The sequence below is a fragment of the Triticum dicoccoides genome, chromosome 2B (assembly GCF_002162155.2).
Source record: "Triticum dicoccoides isolate Atlit2015 ecotype Zavitan chromosome 2B, WEW_v2.0, whole genome shotgun sequence".
Classification (NCBI taxonomy): Eukaryota; Viridiplantae; Streptophyta; class Magnoliopsida; order Poales; family Poaceae; genus Triticum; species Triticum dicoccoides.
This window is the reverse complement of record NC_041383.1, coordinates 595,630,565-595,643,413: the sequence shown is the minus strand read 5'-3', so window position 1 is coordinate 595,643,413 and position 12,849 is coordinate 595,630,565.

The following is a 12,849-nucleotide window of genomic DNA, read 5'->3' as shown; positions in this document are numbered from 1 at the left end:
AGCAAATGAACGAAGGTGCTTGAAACAAACTAGATACATGAGAACAAAGAGATCAAGGACTGATTAGAGGATATTCGATTGATGCACCGGCAAGATAGGAGAATGATAACTGACAGCTGAGAATGAATAAACCTGAATTGATGGACTCCGGATGACAACCTGAGAAGACTCTTGAATAACTCCTGATGGGTGAAAAAGATTCTCACAATCGAAAACAATTATGAGAGGATGGCAACAAGCTAGCACCATGAATCTTGAAGAGAATAGAGCAAGATTAAAGAGAAACTCTTCTTCGGTCTTCAAATGATGAGAATGACAACGAGAAACACCACCAAGAATTATTGAGGCACACCGGAAGAATCAAAAGCGAAGAGGTTGAGCCAACTATGAAAAGAATTTGAAAGATCTTGGAGAAAAGCATTTGACTGATGATAACTCATTCTTACGTCAAACTTGGAGAAGAATTTAGGATAGCTCTGGGAAAATAGAAGAGTCAGGTAAGATCCTGGGAAAAGACCTGTGGGTTAGGGCCCACTCAAAAGAACACCATTGAAAAGATTTCAAAGAGATGTTGCACCGGTTGAATTAAATGACTTGAATGAGACACCAATCTCGAAAGAGCTTGAACGAATGCAGAGTGGAAACACGAATCTTCGAGATATCTTGAGCACTCCGGAATAACAAATAGAGAGAAGTAGAATGATAATGAGGTGCACCGGTATGAGAAGACATTGAAATGAGGAAAAAGGTATGATCAACAAAACTTGACTTGAATCCACCGGAGAAGAGAAAGGAATGAGGAATGACGAACTAGTAGAACATCTTCTTCAGAACCACCGGGTAAGAACATTGACGGAAAAGAATGGAGAAACTTCACAAAAATAAAAGGATACTTGGTAAAGAAATCTTAGTCCTTGAGGAAAAAGGGTGGGTGGGCGGAAAAAACAAAGGCAACTTGGAGACGGATGAAACAAACAACATTGAGAAGAAATGATGATTGGTCTTGCTGATGTTGAAGTGATCGGATCCACTTGAAGAGAAACACGCCGGTTGAAAAGGATTGACATGACAATCTCGATTGTCGAGAAGGATTGGTATTCACATCGGAGTATGAGAACACCATTTTGGAAAGGTATGGAATCAACACTTGACATTGAAGCAACTCGAATACCACAACTCAAAACAAAAACAAAGGACTGGCTTGCAGAATAAGCCGGAACAAACATATGATAGAGATTTCGTCCGAAGTTTTCGTGGTGGGGCCTACACGGGCTCGATCGTACATCACCATCATGTACAAGGCAGTGCACATGACATACAAAGTGTCCCCGAATCGGCATAGCCAAGGACTCTTTAAGACACAACGAGACAACTGTAAAACCAACCGTGAATAGGCGGACCACTAGACGTCGAACCCCAATTTCATATCATACATCCGTCGGAAAGATATCCTAAGAGCTACTTGAATTCCCACCTATGAAACTCCCGAAATTTTCCAGTTATGCAATCAGGTGTTAGGGATACAGGGGAAGCATAATATCTCACCCAAAACTAGCAAATACTACATCCAGCTGTATCCATCCTTCAACACATAACCAAGAAAGCTTCGGAAATCGTCTACCTCAACCTTCGAAAAGCATCCGTTATACGAGTCATGGCAATACTCCCGTACTCACCTCAGTACTGGGTTATCGGGGTTATCTCACCAACAACTGCATAAAAGAGATTTTCGATGTCGGCGTACTAAACTCAGGTATTCCAGAACTGCAACGATAAAATTATGATGACAACACCTCAGAGCTCAACTCCCCGGGACACTTCCACTAAACCCCTGACAGGAGGCACCAAGACAATGTTCTCATCATAAAACCATCGGAACGATTCCAAGATACCCGCGTGATCCTAAAATTTTTTTTAGTGAAACTTGAGAAGAGAAGAGTCAAAACTCTACGTCAGGATGCCTTACCAGAGCGATGAAGAGACTGAGGAGTAAAAAGAATTCCTAACTCTCCGATATATATAATCCTAAATGACTCAAAACATTTTTCTAGACACAACTCGGCCGCTAAAAACGATCAAGCAGTGGGGCTCCTAAGGTCGGGGAAGGCTCTGATTACCAACTTGTAACACCCTCGATGCGGCTATATCTCCCACGTGTCGAAGCACGACTTAGAGGCATAACCACATTGAAAGCAATGTCGCAAGTGAGGTAATCTTCACACAACCCATGTAATACATAAGGGAAAGAGATACATAGTTGGCTTACAATCGCCACTTCACACAATTACATGAATAAAGCATTACATCATCCAGATACAATCAAGGTCCGACTACGGAACCAAAATAAAAGAAGAACCCCAAATGCGACAAAGGTCCCCGATCGACCCCAACTGGGCTCCACTACTGATCAACTAGAACGAAACAACACAAAGGGCAAGATCTTCATCGAGCTCCTCCTTGAGCTTGGTTGCGTCACCTGCTCGGTAACATAGGCACCTGCAAACTGGTTTTGGAAGTATCTGTGAGCCACGGGGACTCAGCAATCTCGCACCCACGAGATCAAGACTATTTAAGCTTATGGGTAAGGTAAAGGCATGAGGTGGAGCTGCAGCAAGCGACTAGCATATATGGTGGCTAACATACGCAAATGAGAGCGAGAAGAGAAGGCAAGCACGGTCGATAAAAGTATGATCAAGAAGTGATCCTATAGCAACCTACATCAAGCATAACTCCAACACCGTGTTCACTTCCCGGACTCCGCCGGAAAGACACCATCACGGTTACACACGCGGTTGATGTATTTTAATTAAGGTCAACTTCAGGTTTTCTACAACCGGACATAAACAAATTCCCATCTGCCCATAACCGCGGGCATGGCTTTCGAAAGTTCAAATCCCTGCAGGGGTGTCCCAACTTAGCCCATGACAAGCTCTCACGGTCAACGGAGGAATAGACCTCCACCCGAGACACTCCGATCAGACTCGGTATCCCGGTACATCAAGACATTTCGACAGGGTAAAACTAAACCAGCAAGACCACCCGCTGTGCCGACAAATCCCGATAGGAGGTGCACATATCTCGTTCTCAGGGCACATCGGATAGGCTAAGCGTACAGGTACTGACGTAATCCAAGTTGCCAAGGAATGATCCCGCACGATGCTCTAGTTTGGACCAACACTCAGAGGAGCACTGGCCTGGGGGGGGTAAAATAAAGATGACCCTTGAGTCTGCAGAACCCAAGGGAAAAAGGCTTAGGTAGGCAAATGGTAAAACCAAGGTTGTGCCTTGCTGGAGGAGTTTTATTCAAAGCGAACTGTCAAGGGGTTCCCATTATAGCCCCACCGCGTAAGGAACGCAAAATCCGGGAACATAACACCGATATGACGGAAACTAGGGCGGCAAGAGTGGAACAAAACACCAGGCATAAGGCCGAGCCTTCCACCCTTTACCAAGTATGTAGATGCATTAATTAAATAAGATATATTGTGATATCCCAACAAGTAAACATGTTCAAACAAGGAACAACATCTCCATGTTCCAACAAGGAACAAACTTCATCTTCACCTGCAACTAACAACGCTATAAGAGGGGCTGAGCAAAGCGGTAACATAGCCAAACAACGGTTTGCTAGGAAAGGATGGTTAGAGGTTTGACATGGCAATTTGGGAGGCTGACAAGCAAATGGTAGGCATCGTAGCATTGGCATAGCAAAAGAGCGAGCAAACTAGCATAGCAAAGATAGTAGTGATTTCGAGGGTATGATCATCTTGCCTGAGATCCCGCAAGGAAGAAGAACGAGTCCATGAAGAAGACAAACGGACAAAGTCGAATGGATCCTCACAACTCAGGAACGAAACCGAAGCTAACGAGAGAAGCAACCCAGAAAGAAACAAACAACATAGTAAACAACCATCACATAAACATGGCATGAAGCACAATCAAGTATGGTGCATGTCCGATCTAATGAGGCATGACATGGCAAGGTGAAACAAACAACACTACAATTTAAGTGGAGCTCAATATGCAACGAGTTGCATATTGACGGAACACCACATCAATTATTTAGTTTGCTCTCGTTATGCTACTCATCAATATTAAATGTTGTTAAGCATGGCAAGAGGTGAAGCATAACAAAAAACTATACCATCTAAACAATTTAAATGGGGCCGGATATAAAAACAACAAATCCGGTAAATCCCCATATGCATTTAGCAATTTAATGCAACAACAAGTTTAAGCATTTAAATGTTGTTATCATGATGCGGATGACATATGCAAGTTTTATGCAATTTTTATGAAAATGTTGACATGAGCATGTTATGAAGCATTTGTCACCATGGCGGAATGAAACGGGTGCCACGGCAACGAATCCAAAAATGATGCCACGGCAACATTCCGGTCCCGATAACTCATGGAGGTACCGGTGCAAAAGGAAGTGTGACGTGAGCGAGTCATGCAAGATGGTGGGGTGATCCCGGATACCGGTTGTCCCACATGACAGTGGCATGGCAAAAGAGGGGCAATACGGACACGGTGCAAACGGTGCATCTCATACAACATGCATTCGGTCCACGGCGGTCGTTTCGGGTTATACCTTCGAAGCGTTCAAACGGGACGGTTCGCGTTTCGTAGAGGGAAGTAGTCGTTCACGGCCGTAGTGGAGGTAGTGGTTCACGGACATCGTGGAAGTAGTTGTACACGTTTCGTAGTGGGAAGTAGTTGTACACGGCGACGGTAGTTGTACACGGTTCGTAGGCGTTTGAGTCATCGGTAGAGGAACTTGGTGGACCATGTAGTCGAACTTGGCGCATCTGAAGGGGTACTTGACGAAATCCACCTCGGATGTAGTCGTACACGTGTAGTCGGACTTGACAAAAATGCACACCGGCTGCAGTCGTGGTACTTGACATTATCCGGGACGGTCTTGGTGTATCCGTGCGTAGAGGTACTGGCAGTTTTGTGTAGTCGATCTTGTCGGTCTTGACGATCCAATACGAAGCAACACCAGGGCCTCGGGTCTTGGCGTCCTTGCCACCGGCAGCGGAGGTGCACGAAACAGCAGCAGGAGGCTGCAGAGGTGGCGACCATGTGGCTGACAGGGTCGCACGCAGCTCAACACAGAGAGATGACGAAGGCCTCGGGCATGAAGGCTTGAGCGTTGTACGAGGAAGGGGCCAACGGGGTCGGGGTTGCATCTTGGCGATCCAGTGATAGCAGGGGATGGAGCTCGATGGATGCGGAGCAGCGGTTGGTGGCGTGTGCGGGCGGCGTGTGGAGGTGCAGGAAGGCGGGGCCGCGGACATCCATGGCCTCAGCGAGGGGGTCGGGCGCGAGGCTCCTGTGGTGGCCATGGCTGCACTAGCTCGCGGACGGAGCTGCAGGCGCGAGCAGCCGAAGGAGGGCGTCGGCGCGGGAGGAGAAACAGGGCGCGGGACCTTGAGGAACGACGCGATGGGGCAAAGGAGGTCGGCGGCGAGGTAGGTCGAGGGCGGCGGCGGTCGCTTAGCGGAGGGAGGAGGCAGTGGGGACGAGCTCGAGGAGCGGCTCTCCTTGAGCGCTCGGGCGACGGGGACGGATGGCGCCGGTGGAGGGAGGAGGCGGCGAGGGGAAAGGGAGAGGCTTCCTCGCTGGTTGCGGGCGTGGGGGTCTCAGGTTGGAGGCGGCGAAGGGATCGGGCACTGGGACCTCGTCTCACTGGCTCGATGCGTGCGAGCGGAGGGGAGTTGCGGCGCAAGGGAAGGGAGCAGGGGAGCGATCGGGTGAGGGGAAGATGCGGGTGTGCGGCGCAGAAGGGAGGACGAGGGAGAGATGGATGGGGATCGGGCAGGGAGCTAGGGTTAGGAAGGGGTTAGGTGGGCTGGACCTCCAGGCAAATGGGCCGGCCTGGTTTGTTGGTTAGGCTGGGCTCTCTCTCACTCTAATGAAAAATAAAACAGAATAGAGAAAAGAAAGAAAAGAAAGAGAGGTTAGTGTAAAGATTTGCGCATGGGGATAATTTTCCCGGACTCGCAAAAATGCGCTTGACCCAAGAAAAATGGAGTGGGCAAGATTGCAAGAATTAAATTCAAAGTCATTTGAATTTAATTCAAATGGTTTGAACAAGGACTAGGATTTAGAAGTGTCCAAAAATGTTCGGATTTTTGGTGGAGCTCCGGAAAATGATGAAATAATTTATGGGCAAGTTGGAGACCAAACTTGAAGTAGAAAAGGAACGAAATTTTTTTGCAAGTGTGTTTTGATCAATTCCAAACTAATGGAATATTTATTATAACTCCCTAAATATCGAGAGGATATGTTATAAAGAGAAATCACCATGTGAATCCCTCAATTTAAATAGATCAATGATCTATGCAATTTATTTAGCTAAGTTTTTAAAAAGGGTTGCATGATGACATGATGCAATGCAAATGATGCAATGATGAATGCATCAAACAAATAAATCACACGACGAATCTCGGAAATAGCTGGAAGTCTTCTGGAGCGTCGGTCTCGGGGCGTTACATTTTTCTTAAGAGGATGATCACGCAAAGCATTAAGTAACTTGAGAAGCCTCCCCCAAGCTTGTGGGAGACTCTCATCTTCAATTTGCACAAAGTTGTATATTTCCCTCAAAGCAGCTTGTTTTTTATGAGTAGGGAAATATTTAGCAGAGAAGTATTAAATCATATCCTGGGGACTACGCACACAACCAGGATCAAGAGAATTAAACCATATCTTAGCATCACCCTTTAATGAGAACGGAAATATTTTCAGGATATAAAAGTAGCGAGATCTCTCATCATTAGTGAACAAGGTGGCTATATCATTTAATTTAGTAAGATGTGCCACAACAGTTTCAGATTCATAGCCATAAAAAGGATCAGATTCAACCAAAGTAATTATATCAGGATCAACAAAGAATTCATAATCCTTGTCGGCAACACAAATAGGTGAAGTAGCAAAAGTAGGGTCAGGCCTCGTTCTATCATTAAGCGATTGCTTATTCCATTTAACTAATAACCTCTTGAGTTCATATCTATCTTTGCAAGCTAAAATAGCTGCAGAAGCTTCTTTATCAAAAATATAACCCTCAGGAATAATAGGCATATCTTCATCATCACTTTCATCAATACAATCAATTTCAATAATTTCTTTCTCTCTAGCCCTAGCAATTTATTCATCAATAAATTCACTAAGGGGCCCAGTAGTATCAAGCATAGACGTAGTTTCATCATAAGTATCATGCATAGCAGAAGTGGCATCATTAATAACATGCGACATATTAGAACGAATAGCAGAAGCAGGTTTAGGTGTCGCAAGCTTACTCAAAACAGAAGGTGAATCAAGTGCAGAGCTAGATGGCAGTTCCTTACCTCCACTCGTAGTTGAGGGATAAATTGTTGTCTTAGCATCTTTCAAGTTCTTCATAGTGATCAGCAGATATAAATCCCAAGTGACTCAAAGAATAGAGCTATGCTCCCCGGCAACGGCGCCAAAAAATAGTCTTGATAACCCACAAGTATAGGGGATCGCAACAGTTTTCGAGGGTAGAGTCTTCAATCCAAATTTATTGATTCGACACAAGGGGAGCCAAAGAATATTCTCAAGTATTAGCAACTGAGTTGTCAATTCAGCCACACCTGGATAACTTAGTATCTGCAATGAAGTATTTAGTAGCAAAGTAATATGATAGTAGTGGTAACGGTAATAAAAGGTAACGGTAGCAAAAGTAATTTTTTTTGGTATTTTGTAGTGATTGTATCAATAACAACGAGAAAATAAATAAGCGAGAACCAATATAGGAAAAGCTCGTAGGCATTGGATCGATGATGGATAATTATGCCGGATGCGGTTCATCATGTAACAGTCATAACATAGGGTGACACAGAACTAGCTCCAATTCATCAATGTAATGTAGGCATGTATTACGAATATAGTCATACGTGCTTATGGAAATGAACTTGCATGACATCTTTTGTCCTACCCTCCCGTGGCAGCGGGGTCCTAATGGAAACTAAGGGATATTAAGGCCTCCTTTTAATAGAGAACCGGAACAAAGCATTAGCACATAGTGAATACATGAACTCCTCAAACTATGGTCATCACCGGGAGTGGTCCCGATTATTGTCACTTCGGGGTTGCCGGATCATAACACATAGTAAGTGACTATAGACTTGCAAGATAGGATCGAGAACTCACATATATTCATGAAAACATAATAGGTTCAGATCTGAAATCATGGCACTCGGGCCCTAGTGACAAGCATTAAGCATACAAAGTCATAGGAACATCAATCTCAGAACATAGTGGATACTAGGGATCAAACCCTAACAAAACAAACTTGATTACATGATAGATCTCATCCAACCCATCACCGTCCAGCAAGCCTACGATGGAATTTCTCATGCGTGGCGGTGAGCATCATGAAATTGGTGATGGAGGATGGTTGATGATGACGACGGCGATGAATCCCCCTCTCTGGAGCCCCGAACGGACTCCAGATCAGCCCTCCCAAGAGGTTTTAGGGCTTGGCGGCGGCTCCGTATGGTAAAACGCGATGATTTCTTCTCGTTGATTTTTTTTCTCCCCGAAAGCAAATATATAGAGTTGGAGTTGGCGCCGGAGGAGCTCCAGGGGGCCCACAAGGCAAGGGATGCGCCCTAGGGGGGCGCGCCCCCACCCTCGTGGACAGGGTGTGGGCCCCCTGGTCTTCACCTTTTGCAACGATTTTTTATTATTTCCAAATAGACGTTCCGTGGAGTTTTAGGTCATTCTGAGAAGTTTTGTTTCTGCACATAAATAACACCATGGCAATTCTGCTGAAAACAATGTCAGTCCGGGTTAGTTCCATTCAAATCATGCAAATTAGAGTCGAAAACAAGGGCAAAAGTGTTTGGAAAAGCAGATACGATGGAGACGTATCAAATAGCCATTGCGCCAAAGTGACTTTGAATACCATATCTATTGACAAGTAAATATGGAGATTAGATACCCGGTGGCTCTTGGCCGATGGCGATTTAATACGCTTCCATTGTAAGCCAGAATTTTTATAACCCGGCGGCTTATAGCCTTTGAGAAAATCCAGAACGGATAATCATTTTGAAGCATTAATTTTGGTAATGAGCTTGAACTTAATCATTTATATAAGTCATATTTCTGAAAATTCGGCACAGAGTTTAAACAACATATGCCCTGGCGACTTAACGTCAAAGCCAGGGCGGGTAACAACCCATACATAATATAATCTTTATGCAATTATGGAAAAGACTAGGATTAAGGCCATTCAAGCCTAAACATACTAGCGACTTAACGTAAAAAGCCAGGGCGGGTTATCCAACCTCGCATATTTATATAATTAGGAAACCATACCTGTAGAAATTGGCTCATACTGCCGGCTTACATCACTGTATCCAATAAGGGTAATAATCCAATGATTGATAAGCGCATGATTTGAATGGCGCAATCCAAAATAGATCGGCGACTTAAAGTCCATAGCCAGGGCCGGTTTAAACATAATCGTGTATAAACAATATCATACCTGTGATATTGAATTGTACTGCCGGTTTATGATACGTGTGCAGTAAGAGTGATAACCCAATCTTTAGAAGCCAAAACTTCCAAATGTTTATGATTGTCATATGCTGGCGATTTATCATCCAAAGCAAAGCCGGGTTAAATAGAAACCACATATATATGCCTCGGATCTGAACAAAGAAGTCTCAAGACAAACCCAAACTATTGTTTTCAAAAAAACTTAAGCCAAACAGAGAGAAAAAGTGAGGCTTCTGATTCGAATACGATCAGTAAGCCGGACCAAAAGGGGTTAAGCTAGGATTCAAATGCGATCAGGAAGCCCCCTAGTGGTTTTGTCATTGCGCCGATCAAGAGGGTACCGACAGCTATGTTCACTTTGGTTCGAATACGACCTATGTTTGAACAGGAAGCCCCCAAATGACCTTGAGACTTTTTTAATGACTATGATTCGAATACGATCAAAGTCAGACCCAAAAGGGGTTAAGCTATGATTTGAATTCGATCAAGAAGCCCCCTAGTGTGTTTGGCATTGCGTCGATCAAGAGGATACCGATAGCTATGTTCTCTTTGGTTTGAATACGACCTATGTTTGAACAGGAATCCCGCAAAAGACCTTGAGACTTTTTAAACGACTCTGATTCGAATACGATCAGAGTCGGACCCAAAAGGGGTTAAGCTATGATTCGAATACGATCAGCCCCTAATGGTCATTGAAGCAGGGTACCTATGTTTGAGTTGTCCTTTGCAACAGACTCTCTTTGGTCCCTTTAATTTTTCTGAGAACTCAAACTTGTGAGTAATGAATTCTTCTTGAACCAGGCATTGAGCTGGATATTGAAAGCTTCATAGTTTTATGGGAGATAGATTTCCTTTGAGCCAGATTTTAAACCGGATATTGAGATTCAACGCTTTGTGAGAGATAGATTTGATCATGAGGCCGCAAAAATATAGCAGTAGATTTTCGCAGTCTGATGATGAATTTTGGAAGGCAAAATATGATCATGAGGCTGCAAAATGAGCCAGGAAGGCCAAGAGAGCCACCAGGAAAGAAGCCGCAAAGAAAAGAGGAAAGAAGTCTAGCACTTCTGAGACGTTTCAACTGAAGGACTCTTCTGAGTCTGAGGTAGCCCTTAATTGTCTTGGCTCATTCTTTAATCACCTTATTGATACCGATTATGATCAGGATGACACGGGAACGAGTCATGGGGTAGATGAAGAGATAACTATTATTTCCTCCGACTCAGAGCCTTTGCCAAGACAAAAAATCCGAAGAGTAAACCGGAAAGTAAGATTTTAACATCCCTTAGCTTATCAAGATCCTCAATTTCTTTTGAAGCGATAGATTCATGAGAGCAGGAGGCAAACCCGGACCAGAAAAGACACGGAACTCTCCTCCGGCTTACCAAATACCCCAAGGAAGCGCTGGAAAGAGGTCACCTTCGATTTACATCCCTTTTATCCTTTGGCGGTCTCACTCGTCAACCACTCAACTCTTCTGACTCGAAATATCAGGAAACTTCACCTTCCTCCAGCAGCTCAATGCAGTCCAACTTGCCGGCTTTCAAGACCGCTCCAGGGTAATGATGATTGACTTATCATGTATTCATTTCAATTCTTTATATTTGTATTGATCTTTTTGCTTTATGCAACGGAAAAGAAAAGCCTAGCAAGAAGGTGAAGAAGAACAAGCCGACTGTTGTGGAATTAACACGTCAGATGTCCTCTTGAAAGGACTTAGTTGTGGAGCCATCACGACGGGTTAACTTGAAGGGGTTAAACCGGACAAGGGACACGGTAGTTTTTATACTAGTTCGGCCCCTTCGATGAAGGTAAAAGCCTACGTCTAGTTGTGATGGAATTGATTGGGTTTCGATCACTAGGCAGCAAATACGCTTTGCCTGGGTCTCGAGTTATTGTTTCCTGCCCTTGAACCGCCGCTGGGTCATCCCTTTATATACATAGGTTGACGCTTGGCCAGTCTATGGAGTCCCGAGGCTGGCTCATACAAGTGTCTGCCTCGGTCTCCCCTTTCCTATCTTACAACACAAGTTATACAATCATAGCGGTTTACTACCATGGGCCCTAATCCGCCTTTGGGCTCTGGGCCTCTAAGCTTCATCAGTAAAGCGCCATCTTCTGGGTCTTTACGGGCTTCAATGTAGTTGAGGGTGAACCGGCCCCTCCTGGGCGGTTTACCCTTAGTAGTTATATCCCCAACATTAGGCCCCAGGTTGATTTGAACCAGTTCATGTCAATCTCCAATATTTAGAAAAATACCGTGAACATCTTCTTACATTTCTCGTAAACCGCAGCGATGTCTTCTCCTGTAAACTTTTGTTAAACCATCGTGACGTCATCCTCTAGATAAAGCAGTGGCTTGTCATGACGTCATCTCTGTATAAAAAGATTAAAAAGATTCCTTTAATTAATTGCTCCCGAAGATCGAGCCGACAGCTATGCCCTCTTTTGCCGCTTCAGGCTCCTCGATCCCCATGCTTGCTTTATCCATTTGCCTTATAAATAGGATCGGGGGTCCTTTCTTTCTTCCCCTTCCGTGCCTCTTCTTCCTCCTCACGATACTCAAGCTCTGAAGCTCCGCCACCGACCTCAACCTTCGAGCACTGCATCGACAAAGGCCGCTGCATCAACCTGATCGTACCAGAAACCTGCGGCTCTTCTCCGCTAACCCTGTGCATCAGCTAAGCTTCCTCCTCTCAACCCTAGATCTGTATTTAGGGTTTCTGCGTTCATCCGTGTTCATAAGTGTTCATCGTTGCTCGCTGCCTTGTTGCTTACAGTTGAAACTAGATGAACTTGTCATCCTCCTCTTGCGGCCAAAGTTGTAACTTTAGTTTACCTCGCCGTAGTATCTCCTCCTGTCTTGATAATTCCCTTCTGGATTTATGGTGTTTTGTCGTCGTCATTTTAGGGCTCAGAATAGTTTTTCTTACTAAACTACGATAGATCCAAATTTATACTGCCATTTTGTGAAACCTGTTTCTGCCAACACTTAGTAGATTTTCAGCTCTGGCCCTTCCACCTAAGGGCGGTTTAACCTTTAGTAGTTGATAATCTGCCAGATGCCATTAGCCCTCACTTAAACCGCCATCTTGACTTGAATAGCAATTTCTGGTTTACCTCACATGTATGCGTTGATCAAATTCCCGGTTTAACACCGATTAGTACACATGAACCGTCAATCGCAAACCGGCCTTCATTTTTCCTTTACAGTTTTGCTTTACAAGATGACCAAGCAATTTTCCGCTTGCAATTGGGTTCCATCCCGGATCACGGAAACGCAAATCAACAGATTCATTGTAACGGGCGCTTTAGCTT